Below are 15123 nucleotides of genomic sequence, written 5' to 3'. Positions count from 1 at the left end.
AGTGCTCTTGTGGTATGGTCGGTAGTGTTCCCTGGTCCCTTGCATTAGGTCCAGGGTTCGAGTCCTGGCTGGTGAGGTCGTTGATTATATGTTCAAAGTCCGCGTGTTATATGGACTAAAAATGAAATATATATATATATATATATATATATATATATATATATATATATATATATATATATATATATATATGTGTGTGTGTGTGTGTGTGTGTTACTCTACTGCCCCTTACTGTGATATTCAGGTGTGAAGACAAAGCTATATATTAAATTTATAGGCAAATAAATGGAGACTTATCATCACTAGAAATCTTGAAATAAATCAGTGAAATAAAATTTAAAAAAATAAATAAATTCCTATAATGAGACTCGGGTAAATGCCACTGGGGGGTGAGTGGTCCAACACGGTCAATTTTCTTGGTTACCGTGAGCTACTGCCTACGGAGCTACTACTCCGTATTGACGTCCACTCAATATAATACGGCTTGGAAAGAAGCGAGCGGCTCACTTCTTCGCAGCGGTTCGATCTGTCAACACCCGGGACCAAGCCTCGCTACTTCTGTAAGCTGACGCGGGTACTTTTACTTGAGTAATTCTTTTAGTACTGGTGGTTCCACTGACTTTTGGTTCGCATTGTAAGTTCTTTTGTATACGCTTGAGAGAGCCGCTTATTTACAATGACTGGGACAATGTAATAAAAATAATTGAAAATATATCAAATGTCAATTTCGAAATCAGGAAAGTATTTCAAGTACAGCTTGTGTAGAACTAGTGACTTTTTGAAGTTCCTTAGGCGAGATACATAATTGGAGGTAATTTTCTTTCTCGAACATAATATATTTGTATTTTACTGCTCAGTCTTACAGTTCTCAACAGAAATGTGTGATATGCCTACTTTTAGCAAATATTTCAATGAATGACACAGTGGAAAATATATAAGTTTATCTGTCATTTGTTTATGGAAAGGAAAACATTGATAGAAAATTCTGAAAAGACCGCTTATCATTTTCATTGTCTCCATCATCGTTCAACGGCCATTTTCTCAGCTCGCGTAAGTTAACTGTGATTCTTTAATGATAACTCTCTGTGTCGCATGATCTCTAACAGCCTTTCACGTTGTGTTCTTATTTCAGAATACATACATAAATAATATACCTAACAAGTCTTATTTCCTGACACTTAAATTATGAAGTATTTTTCTTGTGTCAACGTGATCAGTCTACTCGTCCTCTTATTAAACAATGTGTTCCATACAACCACATTTAGTGCGTCCTTAAACTCAAATATTAATTTACTTTCACTATTACTTATTCTAAAGCCTTTTCTATCATGCACACCTCCATAACCCGCTGTGTGTTTACCACATGCATCAAAGCATTCCACACCTTATTGTACATAACAACTTGTGTACGGCTAAGTGTCTCGACATCCTCACCGGACGTTTCCTTCATATTACCAACTTTGGAACTCCCAGCCTTAAACCCGACTATATCGGGCTGCTCCACTATACTTTCCAATAGTTTCATTCCATAGGCAATCATATAGTGTAAGTAATTAATGTGTAGCAAAATTATTAAGGACCTTTAGTTGTACTGTAATGCATTAGTAATAGAAGAGAGAGGTTTCGACCAGAGCAAGATGTTCCCCTGCTGCTCATTGCTACAAACCCAGGTAGTGGAGCGCTAGCGACCCAAATGCCGTGAAAAACCAGTCCAGGAGCATCAGGGTTACCCACTACGTTTGCAACATGGCACTAAAGATGACCGCGGTCTTAAGCGCTTCATGATGGCGCAACCTTTCAGGGCGCTAACCCTGTGTTTGGGTTTCTGTACTGGAAATCAGCAGCTGCAGCCTGAAAAGCGCCCACCTGGTACCCTTTGAACAAGCAGTGCGCCAAACCAGAAAAAGGCACTGGCTACACGTTTCTCTTTATCCATTTGTGAGTGTCTTGACTGCCTGCCTTGCACTGGGATATGAACAGTAACCTTGTTGTGCTAAACGTCTCAGAGATTTTTCGGACTTCTTCCATTCTTTCCCTCACTTCATCTATTTTCTTCGGTGTAACGTCACTTGGGTTGCGAATGATTATTTTTTTTTTACTTCCACGCAGCCTGTTACTCTGAATTGCTTCACCAGTTTCCATATCACTGATTTCGAAGGTTTCGTACAGCCGCCAAAATGACTTTTAAGTGCAATTTGACATCCCTTAAGGATGCATTCTTGATGTAATATTCCACGAGAAACACGCGTTCCTACACAGTTAGCGCCACTGCTGGACTGAGTGGAAACGGTTAAACGCCACTAACGGGTCACCGTTCACGTTATAAATCACGTAATACTGAAACCTGATAACTCTTAGGATCATATTACGTCTGTCTGTAACATTAGGCTACATTTACACAAAACATTAGGTTCCCAACTGATATAGTTTTTAGTGTATTGGTATTATTTAGGGATCTCGTAAAGAAAAAAAAATCACCCTGTATTATCAGACAGAACACCCTCAAGCCCCTAACTCTCGCTATTCAAATGAATCGGTTAAGAAGGAAGTTTTCATCCTGGGGCAGTCACGGGAAGGGTGAGAGGTTGGGTCATATCTGGAACTGACTATAGCCATCCCATTGTATTAGGTACATGCATATCCTCGGACAGGTGCCTCCTAGTGAACACTGTATTATAATATTTACTGTCACAGATCATTCAATGACAGTCTACATATCTTGTATGAGGAGCCTTTTCCATAAGAGTCACAGCTCCCAAAAGTTGTATTAAGTATTATGAAAATAATCGTTTGGTGAAATCTTATCAGTATTCATCGGTGAAAAATGTGGTATTTGTTCAATTACAGACTTCTTTCTTTTGTCACTGCCTATACTAGCAACGTCTGAGAAAAAAATCATATTGTACTTTAAACAAATTTCTCTGAATATTCTTCAAATATTAAAACTTATAGGAAAAACATATCTCTGGAAACAACTGTGGCAATTTTATTCATAGTACAGTTAGTGTTATGGTGTTTTATAGAATGATACAACATTATTTTGTAATTTACCAAATCTTGATGATATTATGCATACTGCACAAAACAACATTTTAATAGCAAAAGGACGTTATCAAAACTACCGATTGAAACAGTTTTTATTCATGGATGTTATATTAATCATTCATACCTCTGTTGTTCTATATGTCCGTGATGTGTCATATGTCATGTATAATGACTGAAGCTGAATCAAACTATTAAGATGTACTGAATGCCTTATTTCCTTTACTCAGAGAAAAATAGGAAAGACGCAAACATATTGCCAACAGTCTTTTGATAACAGTCATGTTATAGTCAGAAAATGAGTCCTTAATCTCAATGTTTTTACATAGGGGCTCAATGAAGAGATAAATTATTAAAAAGATAATAAATTACGAATTATTTGAATTTTGCTTTAAGTAATGTGTATTATTAATGATAACTATTGGGCCTGAAGATAATGTAAATCAGTTAAATAGAATAAAGAAAAAACCTGTATATGTTTCATTCATATCGTATATTCTTTATTGTGGTGTAAAATCTATTGTACTGTAGAGTATAGAGAGGTTGAGGGAATTCATACTTTCTTGACGAGGAAAGGAGTGCCATAGAACTTACTATTAGCCTTTGTAAGTCATTTATAAAGTTTTGACCCAAAACAAATAAGAATGGATATATAATATCGAAGGAGCCATTTTTCAATAATTGCCAACGATAATATTTAAACGATGCCGAAAGGGAATATTTCATAGCACAGGGATATAAATGGTATACTGGATATATTTATAGGTTCTAGCTGAAAACAGCTCTTTAATTCCGCACAGAACCATGGAACGACGACGCAGGGCAAGACCAACAGACTTGGCTGACCGTGTCTTGATCGTGCAGCTGTGGATGGATGGTATGTCTAATCGAGTTATAGCTCGAGCCACAGGATGCAGTGTCACCACCGTCTGGAGGTGGATAAAAAGGTGGAAACGAGAGGGCAACGTAAACACAAAATATTGCTACGTGAAGACTCTAAAACAAAAACGTCTAGCAACACACAAGAGAGAACAAACCTGTCCTCCAATAACTTGGCAGGATGCTTCTTTCCATGTTCAAACTTTTAGAGAAAACTTTATAATACCGGAAATTTATGATATTCTGCCCTCATTCATTGACGTTTGGAGAGAATTTGAAAACAATTATGACTTCCGGTCTACATCCCAACAGATTGAAAGTATGAAGGACTACGGGACAACGGGAAGAATTGGCCTTTCTCATATTTTGTCAAAGTATGTTAAAGTAATGTATTTTTCTTCATAATCAAGGATACATATAATGTTCTTGAATGAATGTTTCAATTCCTGCAACTTGACAAACTAACAGATAACAGTATGAAATAGTCTTGTGTATGTAACAATAAAGAATACTCTAAGTGCTAACAAATTTGCACCTCAAAACTTGTCTTCAGTTACTTCTCCCTTAATGATATTCTGGTAGGTGTTATGGTCAATCTTAATAGCAATAATATGTAACTCAATTACAAAACAGGGAAAAAATCATCTGAGGGGATAATTATTAAATTTCATTTCTAATTTCAATTAGTACACTGGACGAATATACACGGTCCCTACTTAAACAACATTATTTCAGTAATAAACATGTACAGTGCAAAAAAAAGGTAAAATAATGATTTGAAAGTGCAGACACGAACTTTTATAATCACAGTTATCATTTATACACCATCATTAAAATCTAGAAATACATGACGTGCCCATTCCTATTTTTTTTTCTCAATCCGTCTTGTTGGATTCGATTCACTTGTCGCCGAATGCTAACTATGAGTGTGTTTAGACTTTGGAAACTGGATTTTTAAAAACCCCAGTTTCAAAGTAAGGCCAGAGGTATTATTCCCATGCTCTATGTGAGAGCCATAGGATAGGATCCTACACTGCAGCTCTCTTTCAACCAGTTCATATAGGTGAGGAGGAACACCATCCTGGATGAAAAAGACATATTATCTTTTGAGCGTGCTTAGGTTACTTTATTTTGGCCCAAAACATAATATTTGATCACCGTGCTGAGCCAAATACAGTTACAGTTATGTTGCATCATTTACAAATACAAAAAATAAATACAAAATTCGCAAATATAGGGGATTTCAGAAGAGAGAAAAAAATGGTATTTATATATACGTTACTATTAGCAATAAAGTTAGGAAACTTATATAAAAGGTATCTTAGCATGAGAACATTGATTCGCAATAGAAAAAAAAGGTGTTCCATATAGAAGAAGAAAATAATGATACGCCCATTACCCAGCGATCATTGGTCTTATTCGGCCTATTCGAAACCATGGGTGTTTTAAATATCTTCATTTATCCCATATATATTTCATTCGCCCAATAAAGCACGCGGACTTCTACATACAATCAACACCTCAACCCGCCAGGATTCGAACCCACGGCCCACGAGCCCATGACTGTGACTGGGGAACACTACCTCTGGACCACCAGGATACTAAAAGCAGTCCTAGACGCTGTTATATTTCACACAAAGCCTGTTCAACGAGATTATGGCGCCGTGAACCTCTAATGGGGACTGCTCGTATCACGTAGGTGGTCAGAGTACTTACTTCATTTTCTTCCCTCAGTAGATCATGATTATATTCTGTTAAGACAACCCAAGTAGCACCTGTAAATTTATCAGAAATAATTTTCAACCCAAATTCTTTTTTCAGTTCATTATCTTACAAAGTAAGTTAGTAAAAAGAGTTTCTCCTGTCGTCAAAACTCTTGTTGGCATGGATATAGTCTACGGCAAATTTAATGAACAATTATGTCATATGTTGCAATTAAACTAATTGCATTCTGATAGAATACTGTTTAGGTAATTTAATATTAAATTTAATGGTTGCTGAAATTTTAGTATTTTCCAAACATTTCACATAGAATGAATCGAAGATATCTAGAGACAGAAACACAAAAAGAATACCAGCAAGCTATACTGTAAGAACCAATCGCAACATAAAACGGTATTATGAATGAAGTGTTCAGTTAGCTAGGTGTATTTGTAGAAAGCCAACATATGTTGTATCAGTTATGTACTGTGTGTGTGTGTGTGTGTGTCACACAGGGTGGTGAAACACCCTTGTGGCAAAAGAGATATAATATCGACATAGCAGCCATTAGTGAGTCGTGGCTCCCAGACGAGAGTCGACTCATGGGGTCTGACTATACCTTTTGGAAGGGTAAGCCTACTGCGGAGAGATACCACATTTATGGAGTTGGCTTTGCCATCCGCCAACGCATCCTGCATAGGCTAACTGAAATGCCTATTGGGATCAACGAGCGCCTCATGACGCTCAGTGTCCCACTGAATCACTCACGTCATACGCCCCAACACTGGATGCAGAGGATGACATCAAGAAGGCCTTTTATGCAGACCTTGACTGAGTGTTAACTTCTATCCCCAGAGAAGATAAGGTTGTGCTCCTTGGTGACTTCAATGTTAGAGATGGTAGAGATGCTGACATTTCGCAGGGAATCATAGGGAGAAATGGACGAGGCAAGTGTAATCCCAACGGCCTACTTCTCCTCATCAAGGAGAAGTAGGCCTGCACACAACCTCATTATCACCAATACATTGTTTAGGCAGGCAGACAAGTTCAAGGGCTCGTGGCAACACCCACGATCCAAACACTGGCATCTCATTGACTACATCATTGTCAGAGAAAGAGATCGCCAAGATGTCCTAATCACCCGACCAATGCACGGTTCAGACCACTGTGACACTGATCATGGGCACTTCAGAGCCAAGCCCTCACTTCACGTCTCACCAAAACGGCGAAGGCAAAAAACCTCCAGAAGGGGTTTTCACGCTAAACGTCTGGAGGATCCAGTGGTAGCACAAGATTTCAGAGAGCAGCTCGAACATGGGCTGATAAACAACCCAAATCCCATTGTCGAATGGAGTATTCTCGACACTGTCATGACAAAGACCTGCAAAGAGACCCTCGGCCAGGTCGAAAGAATACACCATGACTGGTTTGTTGAAAATGACCTGGAAATCAATGTACTCGTCGATAATAAATGTGCTGCATCTTAATCTGCACTCCCTCGAGAGATGTAGAGTGAGGGGCGATATGACAGAGGTGTATAAATGAAAGTCAAAGCTGAACAAAGGTGATATAACAAAGGTAATCAACCTATCCAACCAGGAGCAAACTCGTAACAATGGTTTTAAATTAGACAAATTTAGATTTAGGGGCGAAATAGGTAAACATTTGTTTGGAAATAGAGTAGTGGATGTGTGGAACAGGTTACCATATACCATCATTACCTCGAATACGCTGCATAGCATCAAACATAGGTTGGACGGATATACTGTATGAGCAATCGTGGTTGGGTGAAAATGGGACTGCCCAGTATGGGCCAATAGGCCCGCTGCAGTTTCCTCCATTTATGTGTTCTTGTGCTTTAACTGACTGGTAGAACAACCCTCAGCACGAACTTCGCAAACTAAAGAACGACTGGTTTAAAATTAGGCATGTGAAACGCAAGAACTTGCAGATCAAAACAATATGAGCGAATTTTTCAATTCCACTAAAACATTTTATGGGCCAATCACTCATGGCTCATCCGACGGTAAAACCATAATTAAAGACGAAGAAGGCATCCGTCAGCGCTGGAAAGAGCACTACCATTCGCTGCTCAACCGAAATACCGATGTGGATGTCCTGACTACCAAGCAGGTCCCTCAGCTATCCTCCACCCCTGGATGAGGTAGCTATGCTATTAAACAGATGAAAAATAACAAAGCCTCGGGGCCTAACGGAATCCCGGCCGAGGTGTATAAAGCAGGAGGACCTCTGCTTACTAGCCGTCTCCACCTTCTCTTGGAGAATATATGAGAAAAGGAAGAAATCCCCCCAGCTCTTAAAGACGCTTTCATCGTCAATATTTGTAAGAACAAGGGAGACTGGTCAGACTGTGGCAACTACTGCGGGATCTCCCTGCTGTCTGTAGCTGGCAAAATTATCGCCGGTGTCCTTCTAAAAAAAGACTTCTTATTGAGGCAGAAAACTTCCTCCCAGAATCTCAATGTAGCTTTAGACCATCACGTGGCACCACTGACATGATCTTTGCTGCCCGCCAGATACAGGAAAAGTGAAGAAAACAGCGTTGTGACCTGTACATGGCCTTCATCGACCTAACCAAGTCCTTCGACTTGATCAACAGAGAAGCCCTCTGGCTGACCCTCAGCCGGTTTGGAAGCCCACCAAAATTCATCGCCATTGTTAGGCAACTCAATGACGGCATGAACGGCAGTGTTCTGCACAATGGCACCCAGTCTGTGCTCTTCCCCATCCAAACAGGGGTAAAACAAGGATGTGTAATGGCGCCAACTTTCTTTTCTATTTCGTTGGGTGCCTTCCTTACTCGTGCTAGTGTCACTTTAGCTTGCGGGGTGGACTTAGAGTACCAGATGAAGGATCTTTTCAAAACAAGACGAATCCAAGCAGGAAGAAAGGTGTCGGCAGTTTCCATTACTGAACTTCATTTTGCAGACGACCTCACCCTTGTCGCTCACATTAAACGCGACCTACAGGAGATCCTGAACACCTATGCAGATGCGTATGCACACCTTGGCTTTGAGGTGAATGTGCGTAAGACTCAGATTGTCTTTCAACCTGTCCCTGATTCAGACTGCCCTCCACCATTCATCCAGTTTTATGGTACTACCCTCTCTAATGTTTCCCACTTTCAGTATCTCGTCTCCCACCTACCCACCACCGCGGACATTGATGAAGAGATTCAACATCGGATCAGATGTGCATCTTAAGCCTTTGGCAGACTCCGTACCCGTGTCTTCAGTTGTAGGGAGCTGAAATTATCTACAAAGTTGCACGTATATCGAGCAGTGGTCCTCCCTACCCTGCAATATGGCAGTGAGACATAGGTTACATACAGGAGACACCTCAAGGCACTCGAAATTTTTCACCAACGTATTCTATGTTCCATCCTCCGAGTTCACTGGGAAGACAATAGAACAAATGCCAGAATTCTCGGTGACACCAACTGTAGGAGCATCGAGGCTACCATTATCCTTGAACAACTATGTTAGACTGGCCATGTTACCCGTGTAAAAGCACCCTTACATTATATAAAAATTCACCCAAATGTATAATACGTAAATGTATAATACCAAATTATTCACTAGTTATTTACTAAGTTATTTAACAATGATTCAGTGGTTGTTCATGTTATACATGCTAAGTCTATAAATTCATCAGAGGTTGAGCCAGGTCAAGCTGATTTAGCAAATACCTCGCCCGCTCCTCCTTGACTCTCACGCTAAAAACGAGAGGAGAAGCCAGACTCTTATCACTAGTTACCCAGTGAACACTTCATTTAAGTGTTCTCATATATAAGTGCACTCAAGACACTTCCCCTGGCAGAGAGTTCACCATACATTCTCTCCCAAACTAAATACTGTGTATATAAACTCTTCAATATTAAAACAAGCTCAGATGAAGAAGTGTTTACTTCAGCTCAACCACTTAAGAGTTCCCGAACTAATTTAAAACAATTGTGTGTGATATAAAAACAGCTATCACACCCACAAGGACGACAGCTACTTTACAATCATCTGACGAATAGTAAACGTAACGTTGGCGGCAATTGAAAAGGTATAATGATTGTTTTAGGACAAACCTGAAAAAGTCCTACACCGACCCCTCACCTGGGAGACGTTCACTCCACACCCTAACGCTTGGAGGACCACCACAAGAGAAGGTGTCAATATTTTCGAATTAGCCTGACTGCAAACTTAGGCAGACAAGCGCCAGCGCCGGAAAGACGTTGCCGCCACCCCTCCCGCACTAGATGTAGCCCTCCACATGTGCAACATCTGTGAACGACTCTGCCGGTCCCGTAACGGCCTCTTCAGTTCCCTCAGAACTCATCAACCTAGGTGACATCCTTAATAACTCACATCATTGTATCATAGCTGGATGATTGTCATACCTGATTCTGAGTGACAATAAAGTAATAAGTAGTAGAGCAGTTATTTAGGTCCATATATATATATATGTATATTCTGTGTATGTGCTGTTACCATTACTTTGTATTGTTATATTATCCAACACCTGGCAAACTACCGGGCCACCTAAACTACCGTCAGGGTAGTAAACCTTATCAACATGGGTAGGTATGGCTGCTCACCCGCCAATCTTACTCGTCTGTCCATACAGAGCACAGGTCTATCCCGTGCTCCCCCCTCTGTACTTATACTCATTCAGTAAACTCCAGTGAACTAATTGTCATATTACTCGTCAACTCCTATCATCATGGTGCAGTGAATGTAGGATATTGCTGAAAGGAGAAAAGGAATTGAGAAACATTCATAGTGTTCACTGGAGTAGCACGCATACCTTGGTAGCCCCTATCCTCACCGTGACCCCACCCAGATGGTTTTCTACAGCAGAGAACCACCATTATGGGGCCAAAACTGGTTTATGAGGAGCTGAGCCGAAGGGTGAAGCAGGTGCCACAGCTAGCTCGATACATACTTTCCCGTCGGCACTTGATAGGCTGTCATACCTAGTGGAGGCCCAGCAACTGCAAGCTAGGGAGGATCGTGCCGCCATGCAACAGTAGCAACAAGCCGCTGAGGAAACTGCTAGAGCAGACCGTGACGCTATGCAGGCATTAATAGCCCAGGTCTTACAGTTACGTGGTGAGACCGCCACGTTAGGAGACCCCAATACCGGCACCCCAGATTCTTCTGTGCATCCCCGAGCAAGGAAGCCTCATGCCCTTACAAGCTCTCCCCGGATGTTGACCTGTGGGAATTTAAAGTATGGAGTAGCGCTTGGTCAGAATATGAAGAGTTGTTTCCGCTGAGGAACCAGCCACATCTGACGCAGCTGGCTCAACTCAGGTCGTGCCTTACACCTTATCCCACGCTATCGGGGTATCCGAGGAGGACCACACCGGATCAGTGGAGCAAATCCTCGAACTGATCAAAGAGCATTTACAGCGGCAGCAGAACATTGCTCTACGACAAGTGCGTTTTAAGGAAAGACAACAACACGATGGTGAGTCGTTTGATATTTTTTTTGATGCCCTTAAGGATCTGGTGGAGGATGCAGAGTTGTGTGAGACGTACCTGGATGCTCGCGTGGTAACCCGTATCACATAGGGAATCCGGGACCACCAGACACGAAAACGACTCCTGACCATCGACCCTCCACCTGAATTATCCGAGGTTGTACGTTTTGTTCGTAGTGAGGAGTCCGCTCGAAATACGGATGCTGATCTTGCCGGAAGCACCAAGACTGCAGAATTTCACGCGTCGCCAGCTGCATCTACGCATCCGTTCCCTCCCAAGACAGTTGAAACAGATCATCCCTTAGGTCGTGAGCAGCAATGCTCAGCCTGGGGGAAGAAGTGCAAGAACTAGAGTATCACTGGGCACTTCAGCAAGGTGTGTCGCAAGAAGGCTGCCCATGACTCTAGCTCCTCGCAGAAATCAAAGGAAACCCCTCAACATGTGAACCAGAGTAGCGCCCGCTGTATGAAACTAGGAGACGTCCACAAGTCCCAGCCTCCTCGTCAGGCGCCAAAGGTAAGACTTAGAATATCCACCACAATAAGTAGTCGAGGCACACTCCTATTCACTCCAGACACTGGCGCAGAGAGGAGAGCCATTGGCACCCGACAACTGCAGCAGTTAGGCATTAGGAAGTCTGACATTGGCACTCCCCAGGACGAGGACGTTCTCATTGCCAACTGTAGCAAACTGAGCCCTCTTGTATTCTTCCGAGCTACCCTGAACATCGAAGATGCTTCATCTGACACTACTATCGAAGTGTTCCAGGAGATCGACGATGCCCTAGTTTCGTGGTATGACGCACAAGCAGACTACCTGAAGCAGATCAAGGAGCTTCGTGATCGGCAGTCGGTCACCATCAAGTCTGATGATCCCAGCATTGATCATTTGAAGCATGATCGCCAGCAAGTCTTGAAGGAGTTTAAGGATGTGCTCATTGATCCCGAAGATTTTCACAATGGTGCAAAGCTACCGACCATGTCTGGGGATCCCATGAAAATTCATCTTAAAGATGACGTCAAACCCTTTGCAATCCATACTCCTCGAACCATTCCTTTATCGTGGATATCATACACCAAGCAGATGCACGATAGCATGGTCCAGCAAGGTATCATTCAACCACTTGGTGATGAGGTGTCTGAGTGGTGTCATCCCATGGTGATCGCTCCTTGGTGGAAGGGTGGTGTCCGCATTACAATAGCATTGACGAAACTCAATTAACACATTCTACGTCCCTCCCACCCATTCCTGACACCAAGCAGCACTGCCATGCAATTAAAACCCTGGTTCTATTTTTGTTTGTGTTTTTTACGGGGAATTTCTCACCTAGGCACAGGTCATCGACCCACAACGGCTATGGATGCTATGCTTGGCTATTGGCAGATCCCGCTCGCTGAGGATGCGCAGTCACTGACCACCTTCATTACATCATGGGGGAGATACAAGTTCCTGCGAGGTCCCATGGGATTCGTCTCAACAGCTGACGAGTTCTGCAGACGAGATGACATTGCTCACGGAGGCAAAGGCAACCTTACCAAAGTAGTTGATGATGTGCTCGTTTGGGACTCGGCCTATTCCGAACACCTACAACGTATCCGTGCAATTCTGCAGCAATGCCTCAGACGCAAGATCACCATGAACTGTAATAAGTTTGTGTTTGCACGTCATTCTGTGGAGTTCTGTGGTTACGGCATTACGGCTGGCGGAGTAGTTGCTGACGCTGGTAAGGTCAAGGGGATAGTAGACTTACTAGTCCCTGTCAACATTACTGATTTCCGTTACCTTTCTAGGTCTTGTGAACCAGATTGCCGACTTCACTTCGAGTATCGCATTGGCTGTCGGTACACTGCGCACCCTTCTCAGTACCAAGAATGCCTTCGTATGGACCTCAGTCCATCAAAATTCTTTCAAGAAAGTAAAGCGAGCTCTATCATCACCACCGGTGCTCGCCCACTTCGACCCCGCCCTCTCAACACTATTGCAGTCTGACGCCTCACGTCTCAAGGACCTTGTTTACACCCACCTGCAGCTTCATGGTGAGAAGTGGAAGATTGTTTCAATGTGGTTCTCGTTTCCTCAGTGACATGGAGACCAGGTACGCCATGGTGGAGCTGGAATTCGTTGCAGCAGTCTGGGCTATGCGGAAGTGTCGTCTTTACCTGATTGGACGAACACATTTCGAACTTCGTTATTGACCACAAAACTCTGGTGCCCTTCCTGAAAGACTACACACTGAATTCTGTGGAAAACCCACGACTGCAGCGTCTGAAAGAGAAAACAGCACAGTATTCTTTCACTGCAAGGTGGCGTAAGGTCAAGGAGCACGTCATCCCTGATGCGCTCTCACGTGCACCCGTTGAAGACCCGACAAAGTCTGACTTGGAAGCTGAAACGAGGGTGACTTACCACATCCGTAGTTGTGTGAGGGCTACGGCAATGGAAGTGTCGTCGCAACCTTCTGAACATTTGCGTGACTCCATCATCGAAGAAATCCGCAACATTGCTGCCCATGATGAGATTTACTGCCTACTTCATAACACCGTTGCCTTGGGATTCCCATCCGACAGAAAGAAGGTACCAGCAGTCATGAAGGATTTATGGAAGATCAGGGACAGTTTAGCCATAGAAGATAGTCTTGTTCTTCACGGTGCTCGAATCGTAATTCCGACCGCAATTCGTCGTCAGATCTTGTCTCGTCTCCTTGAGTCTCCACAGGGGGATTGAAGAGATAAAGCGTCGAGCACCTCAGACAGTATGGTGACCTGGCATCACAAGTGACATCATAACCACTGTCCAGTCCTGTGACGCATGTCAGACTCTGCTGCCATCTCAGGTTAAGGAACCATTAACATGTGACTTAGTCCGAACCCGGCCATTTGAAGATGTCTCAGCAGACCTCTTCTCCCACGCTGGAAAAGACTATCTACTTTATGCAGCAAACTTGTCTGGGTGGTCACACGTCGGTACTTACGGTAGGGATGCGACTTCACGAAGCGCCATCAAGCTTCTGTGCAGCTTCTTCGTGAATGTTGGTGCTCCTGTCTGCCTTCGCACCGATGGTGGACCACAGTTCTCCAGTCATGACTTCCGATCCTTCCTCAAGCACGACATCTCATCGCCACACTATCCACAATCTAATAGTAATGCTGAAGCTTATGTCAAGCATGTGAAGCATTTGATTATGAAGACCACAAAAGGTGGTAACGAAGATGGTGAGAATTTTGACCCCCAGATACTTTTTGGCCTGCCATTACGGACAGCAATACCGGCTCCCGAGTGGCAAACTGTGGCAAAGGAGCATGGCAATCAGCAGTTAACTCCTAGGCAAAAGGCAGAAGAACACTACAACCGCTCTACTCTTGCCCTACCTCCTCTGAAGGTTGGCATGCCTGTCCGCATCCAGGACCACATCTCGCTACGCTGGGATAAGGTCGTGACCGTGGTAGGTGTTGGTCACCACAGGGACTATCAAGACAGGCTTCCGAGCGGTACCTTGTATTGGTGTAACGGCCGACTCCTGTGTCTTCACCATTTGTCATGTCCTACACCAACACCTACTAGAGCTCATGTCGGTGCTGTTACTGAAGTTCCAATATTTTTTTTTTTTTTTTACGGGGATTAGCCCACCCGGGCACAGGTCACTGACCCGCGTCGGGGCCTGGGGGGCGAAAATTTAATAATACTAATAGTAGTAATAATAATGATAATAATAATAATAATAATAATAATAATAATAATAATAATTCAGATAAGTACAATTTATAATAAAAAATACAAAAATAAAAATAAAATAATAATGATAACAATAATAATAATAATAATAACACTGAAATACTAATACTAACACTAATACTAATACTAATAATAATAATAATAATAATAATAATAATAATAATAATAAGAAGAAGAAAAATCAATAATGAGAAACAATACATGTATGTTGTTGTCAAAGTAAGAGAAACAATTGAAACCCTGCAATTGTGTGTAAATGAGGCAGAAAGTCAGA

General features: G+C 42.4%; 1 protein-coding gene across 1 annotated transcript in view; it reads left to right on the top strand.

Moving 5' to 3' along the window:
- The first annotated feature begins 344 nt into the window (after nt 1–344).
- LOC121873775 (glutamate receptor-like) overlaps nt 345–15123 on the top strand; it is a 40634-nt gene continuing 25855 nt past the window's right edge. Inside the window, exon 1 of the mRNA XM_042377477.1 lies at nt 345–560. The gene's annotated coding sequence lies outside the window, so the exon portion shown is untranslated. The remainder of the gene's footprint in view (nt 561–15123) is intronic.

The sequence above is a fragment of the Homarus americanus genome, unplaced genomic scaffold (genome assembly GCF_018991925.1).
Source record: "Homarus americanus isolate GMGI-L3 unplaced genomic scaffold, GMGI_Hamer_2.0 scaffold25827, whole genome shotgun sequence".
NCBI classification, from domain to species: domain Eukaryota; kingdom Metazoa; phylum Arthropoda; class Malacostraca; order Decapoda; family Nephropidae; genus Homarus; species Homarus americanus.
This window is presented reverse-complemented; position numbering and strand designations above follow the sequence as displayed.